The following is a 6,448-nucleotide window of genomic DNA, read 5'->3' on the forward strand; positions in this document are numbered from 1 at the left end:
CCACATCATAGCTAGACGTTTCCGCACTAGTGAGGTTATTACGACAAACATGTTATACGACCAACAGATACTTTGACTTATGCCCCCCTTCAATATTTTATGAAAAGTCAACGAGCAGAAGTTTTGCGCCGTAGGCGCCGTAATATTACTCAAAACTTCATTTTTCATAGTGGAAAGTTGACATTAGATAGTGTGGGAGGCCCCTACCTGTATTAACCCCTTAAAATTCCATTTTCCGGAAATATAATGGGGAAAAGAAAAGTAAAAAAGGAAAAAAAATCAAACCTACAAACTAACTTTGTTTGGCGTATTAAAAAGTATCAAATATTTTGAAAAAAATCGTGTATTATAAAAATGTTAACGAAATTGAACAAAATTATCGCCAGTTCAAATATTGTTCATTAGTTTTAAAAAATGTTCTACAAATTCAAAAAATTTCCCCGGACCACAAATTAGTTCATCGATTCATAAAATGCTCGTGATTTAAAAAAATGTTCACGAATTTGAAAAAATGTTCACCAACTTAAAAAATGTTCATGATTTAAAGAATAATTCAAAAGTTTTAATAACCGCCATAGGGGCGCCCGTGTCGTGGTAGAAATATATATATAGGGACACGTAGGTATTTGGAAATTGGAAAAAGTATTTCCACATGGATCCCCCGAGCCCCACCCCGAGTCCCGACTCTGCCGCTGGGCCTAGCCAGCCAGCGGAGCAGCCTTCCTATGATGACTATGTTGCGTCCCTGTTGGGTGGCCCGTCCACCCCGACGGTGTGGCAGCGACGCCCCCCGTCTCCGCCGCTGCCGCAGCCACCGGCCTCCCCCGCAGCCGCGTCGCCGCCGCTGCTGCAGCCACCGCCCCTCCCCGCAGCCCCGTCTCCGCCGCCGCCGCCGGGACCGGCCTCCCCCGCAGCCCCAGGGCCGCGGCCGCAGCCGCCTGACGTCCCTAGTACTTACCAGCTCGTTCCGCGGGCGGGAGCCCCCAACGCCCCACCTGCTCGGCTGCCTCCCCCTCGTCAGCCGGCCGCTCTCAAGCGGTCCGTCCACACGACGGTCATGCCGTCCGGTTGCGCTGGGGCAAACAGGGCCTCGGATGTGATGGTCTTCGCCGGCCTGCTCGCGGAACTCTCCCGCGACCGCCAGTGCCCCCGCCGGAGGTGGTCCAGCTCCCGCATCCGGCGGCGCCCGTTCAGGAGCCTCCACTGGAGCCGATTGAGGAGGACGCCCCCCACCCCCCCTCGCCCCAGCACGGCTCGCCACCGCCCGTCGTCGCGGAGGAGGTGAATCCCCATCCAGCAACATTTCTTGGTGTTTCTTGCGTTTCTTGCGTTCCGTCGAGTCTTACAGTCGATTCTTTTCCTCTTGCATAGGTACGTGTAGGTTCCTCCTCCCCCTCCACGGAGCGTGGCCAGGCCTCACCTTCACCATCGGGAGCGGCAGATGGGGATTCTAGCGACCCATCGGCGGCGGCGGCGGCAGCAGCAGCAGCAGCTGTTGAGGTGAGATTGTAGCGACTTTCTTTGCTATTGTTCGTTTTCTTGCCTTTTTCGGTTCAAAATTTACACCTATTTCGGGATTTGCATATCAAAACAGTCGAATTATTAGGAGTACAACCAAGTCACTGGTTTATCTTCTTCTGTTCAGGGCGAAGCAGCTGATGGTGAAGAGCAAACTTTCCGATTGTGATATTGATGCTATCTTGACAGGATCGTGACTGAACTCGAGGTAATGGATGCTATGAACCTCATTTTTGTTTACTATTGCTGTTGAATGCCTGAAAAACATGATCCTCAATGCCCATGATTGTGGGCATTGCCCCTGACCTCATTGAAAATGGTGTAGTGTCTTATTTGGCTGTTCCTGTCACTTTTTCTACTCTCAAAACTTGTGACCTTGTATTCCTGGAAGCTAGGATGATTAAAAAATTAGATGCCTGGATTGGTGGTACAGCGTCTTCTGGTGTTAGATTGACCCTTGTCAATTCTAGCCTCTCTGGAATCATCTCGTTTCTTATGTCTATGTTTCTTTTCAATAATATCTTACTGAAAAAACTTGATAAGCCTCGGTGGCGTATGTTTTGGGAAGGAAATGGTGGTAAATGTAAGTACCACCTTGTCAAGTGGAAAGTTCTGTGTCGTTCAAAGAAAGAAGGGGGATTGGGTATCCTGGATCTGGAGAAACAGAACATTAGCTTAATGACTAAGTGGTGGTCGAAATTAGAAACCCAGGATGGGCTGAAACCTACTTTTAATGACTCCCCTTGTTAGAAACATATTATAAAAGTGAAAAGCGTCTATTTTGCGGGGAGGGAGGTGGTTCGGAATAGAGGTAACTTGGTAAGACTGGTCAGATCTGTGGTGTACACCCTTACAGATTTAGTCACCATTGCTATTTGACATTTGTCAAAAAAGGACTGCACAATTGCAGAATTTGTTGCTGGTGACTACCAGGTTCCCTTTCGTCGTCGGTTGACCCGGGATTTGTTGGAACAGTGGTCCGGCATTTGCCAAACTGTTCGAGAAAAGAATTTGAACCCTTTGCCCGATAAGGTTTCGTGGTCGCTAACTAAAAGCAAACAGTTCACTACTAAGTCTGTGTATAAATGTCCTTGAACGTAGTATTTCGGGTACTAATAACAAGTGGCTGTGGAAAGCCAATGTTCCTCTTAATATCCAGATTTTTACATGCCAGCTTTTCCGCAATGCTATTCTAACTAGGGATAAACGTAAATGCTTGGGGAATCCTATATGTTCTTTCTGCGACACGATGGGAGATGCAAACCACCATTTCTTTGGGTGTCATATTGTAAAAGCTGTATGGGGAACTATTGGTAATGTTGTTGGGGCCTCTTGCGTGCCTAAGAATTTGTGGCAAAGTTTTCTTGGTTGTTTTCATATTTGCCTGGGGGGAGCAAAATTTATATGATTGCTATTGCTGCTGTTTGTTGGAGTATATGGACAGTGAGGAACAAGATCACCTTTGAGAATTATATTGTCAGATCCCCTACAGGTGTGGTTTTTACAGTGTGCTCTTTCCTGATGTATTGATCAGGTCTCTTGAAAGATGCTGATAGGAAGGTGCTTCAGCAAGGAGTGATGAACAAGGTCCTGATGGTTGAAGCTTCTCTGCTGGATTCATCGACTTCACCCTTTTTGAGTCTGATAACTAGCTTCATGTTGCTGTTTGCAAACTATGTCTGTTTTGGTTCGAGGTTTAGATGCGTGGTAACAGGTTTTAGCCCTGTAGCTTAATGTTTCGACTTCGAGCTCTTAGCGGCAGGTTTCTTGTTAGTGCTCCCGACTAACTTCGCCTCTCTTACTCCCCTTTCGTCCCCTTCTTGCCTTCTCTCGATCTGCTGCCGCTGGGACAGTGTTGGAAAAAAGACTGTATTTCGTTAAGAAATTAACGGAAAGGGACGAGGCCTGGTTGGAGACTATGTCTGGACTTAAGCTCAATTATAGTCAGAATATTTTTCCGCTGGCAGTGATAACACCAATACTGAATTTTATTCAGATTTATTTGGATGTCAACTAGGCTGCCTTCCTATGAAGTGTTTGGGGTCCCTGTCACTTTTTCTGCTCTTGAGACAAGTGATTTGTCCTCCGTAGAAGCTAGAATGATAAAGAAATTAGATGCTTTGATTGACTCTTGCCAATTCTAGTTTGGTGGGAATTCCCTCTTTCCTGATGTCTATGTTCTTGTTTAACAAAACTCTACTGAAAAAACTGGATAAACCTTGTGGACGCCTTTTTTGGGAAGGAAGTGGGTGTAAACGCAAATACCACCTTGTTAAGTGGAAAATCCTTTGTCGTTCCAAGAAAAAGGGAGGTTTGGGAATCCTAGATTTGAAAAAGCAGAATATTAGTTTAATGACAAACTGGTGGTGGAAGGTAGAGACCCAAAAGGGGCTGTGGCAGGATACTATTAAAGCCAAATATTTTCGGAATCATACTGTGGCTTCGGTCAAAGCCCGTTTAATGATTCTCCCCTGCTGGAAACACATTTTGGATGTAAAAGATGTTTACTTTGCTGGAAGGGAGTTGACGGTGATTTGGTTAGGCTGTGGTTAGATCCCTGGTTAAATTGTATTCCATTGCAAGTCCAGTTTCCTGAACTTTTTGACATTTGCCAAAAACAGAGTTGCACGATTGCAGAATTTGTTAATAATATTACCATCTACTCTTTCGTCGTCGTTTATCTGGTGAGATGCTGGAGCAATGGAACAACATTTTCCGAGCTATTCGTGAGATAGAATTGAATTCTTTCCCAGATAAGGTTTTGTGGTCCCTGACAAAAAATAAGCAGTTTGCTACCAAGTCCACATATATGTGGCTTGAACGTGTGTTTTCTGGTGCTAATAACAAATGGCTTTGGAAAGCAAAGATCCCTCTTAAAATCAAAATCTTTATGTGTCAGTTATTCCGTAATGCTATATTAACTAGAGATAACATGAGAAAAAGAAAATGGTTGGGAAACCCGACTTGCTCTTTCTGTGACTGTACTGAGACTGCTACTCATATTTTTTGGCTGTCATATGGCAAAAGCCGTGTGGGGCACTATTGGTAACACTATCGGGGCTCCTTGTGTTCCAAGAAACGTATGGCAGAGTTTCACTTGGTTGTTCTCCTTTCTACCTGGGGAAAATAATATGTACTATATGATTGCTATTGCTGCTGTTTGCTGGGGTGTCTGGACTGTGAGGAACAAGATTACTTTTGACAAACATGTTGTCAGATCCTCTACAAGTGTGATGTTTACGGTTTGCTCTTTCTTAATGTAGGAGATGCTTCAGAAGGGAGTGCAGGTCTTGATGATTGAAGCTTCTCGGCTGGCTTCGGCGACTGTGCCTGCTGCAGGAACTGGTGCGGGGTGATAATCCATCTCTGGAGTTTTAGTGAGCTTCTGGTGGTTCCTGTGAGGTGATCAATCACAAAATCTGGTTCTGTCTTCTGCAGCTGCTGCTGGCGTGCATTGTGCAGAGAGAGCGGCAAGGGAGGACTGGCGTCGGGAGGAAGAAGACGGTCGGTCTTATCCTCACCTCTTCGGTCTCACGTTAGCCGAAGACAGCTCTCCGGTCGCCCGGAATTTGGGTGGGCCGGCCCAAAAACAAGAGCAGCGCCACAAAAACTGGCTTCCGCCCGGAATCGAAGGGAGTTTCTATGTGACGCGTTCTGCGTCAAATTGCCGCGATTTCGCACAGGCACGCCGTTCGCGTGCGACGATTGGGCTGGCCCATTGCAGTGCGCCACAGAAACCAGCTGAAAAAAAAAATCGCTAAAAGGTAGGCGCAACCACTGGGAATCGAACACAGGACCACAGACTTGTGCTCGCTCCATGCTAGCCACTAAGCTGGAACACCTCAGTTGACAAATGAACAGCAAAAATCTAAAAGAACTAAAGAATGTATAAGACTTAACACTGTTTGAAAAATATCCTTTACCATTTTCCAAATTTTAATTAAATTTTTAATAGTACGATTTTCTTTTCAAAAAGCAAACAATTGTATGATTTCGTGAACAAAATATTGAATTTCCCAAACATTTTTCGAAAACATGAACATTTTCAGAATTTGTGAACAATTTTCTAAAGCACGAACATTTTTAAAATTTGAGAACAAATTTCGAAACGGAGAACAATTTTGAAAATCCCTAACAAATTTGGAAGCACAACATTTTTTTAGAATGTGAACAAAATTTTGAAATCTAGAACATTTTTTGAAATATTTGAACAAAATTTTTAAAACATGAACATGTTTTTTTACAAAACATAATCTTTTATTTGAAAAAAATCCTATCATTTTTGGAATGGCAAAAAATTGGAATATTTTAAACTTTTTTTTGTTTTTCATTTTGTGAACATTTTTTTGCAAAAACACGAACATTTTTTAAAATTTGAGAATAATTTTTGAAACTTCTGAACATTTTTTGGAAATGTGAACAAATTTTGAACAGTTTTATGAAAAAATCAGGACAAAAGAAAAAAAACAAACAGAGAAACAAAAAAAGAAAAAAGGAAAGAGGAAAAAACAACAGAAAAGAAGAAAAGGAAACAGAACAAGGAAAAAATAAAGAAATGGAAACAAAAAAACAGAACAAAGAAAACACTGGTTCAGAAACCTTCTAAAAGTTTCCCAAAACCAGCAAAAACCGGCTGGAAACCTGTAGAAGATTCCGAAAACCGGGACGTTGAAAAGCTTAAATGGGCGGGCCCAGTCGAACGATCGCTGCATTTTCCCTGTGCGAAACGCCGACAGCTTGACGCAATATGCGTCCAATAAGAAATTCCGGAATCGAACACGCGCCATCGCACTTATGTACATATTGTCTAACCACCTGACCAACTAACAGTTCGCGACTGTGTATAGCGCGAATCTTAAGAACGAAAATAGCAGACTCACTATTTATTGTGCATTTACCGTACCGTTTAGATTTTTTAAATATTTAAAAA

At 43.5% G+C, this 6,448-nt stretch overlaps 1 long non-coding RNA gene across 1 annotated transcript; it reads left to right on the forward strand.

The window, feature by feature from the left end:
• Positions 1-763: 763 nt before the first annotated feature.
• LOC123096297 (uncharacterized) lies at positions 764-5,472 on the forward strand. Its single transcript, XR_006446537.1, has 5 exons — positions 764-1,281; positions 1,372-1,500; positions 1,646-1,726; positions 3,053-4,863; positions 4,957-5,472. It is a non-coding gene; the product is annotated as an uncharacterized lncRNA (long non-coding RNA).
• Positions 5,473-6,448: the final 976 nt, after the last annotated feature.

The sequence above is a fragment of the Triticum aestivum genome, chromosome 4D, assembly GCF_018294505.1.
Source record: "Triticum aestivum cultivar Chinese Spring chromosome 4D, IWGSC CS RefSeq v2.1, whole genome shotgun sequence".
Lineage (NCBI taxonomy): Eukaryota > Viridiplantae > Streptophyta > Magnoliopsida > Poales > Poaceae > Triticum > Triticum aestivum.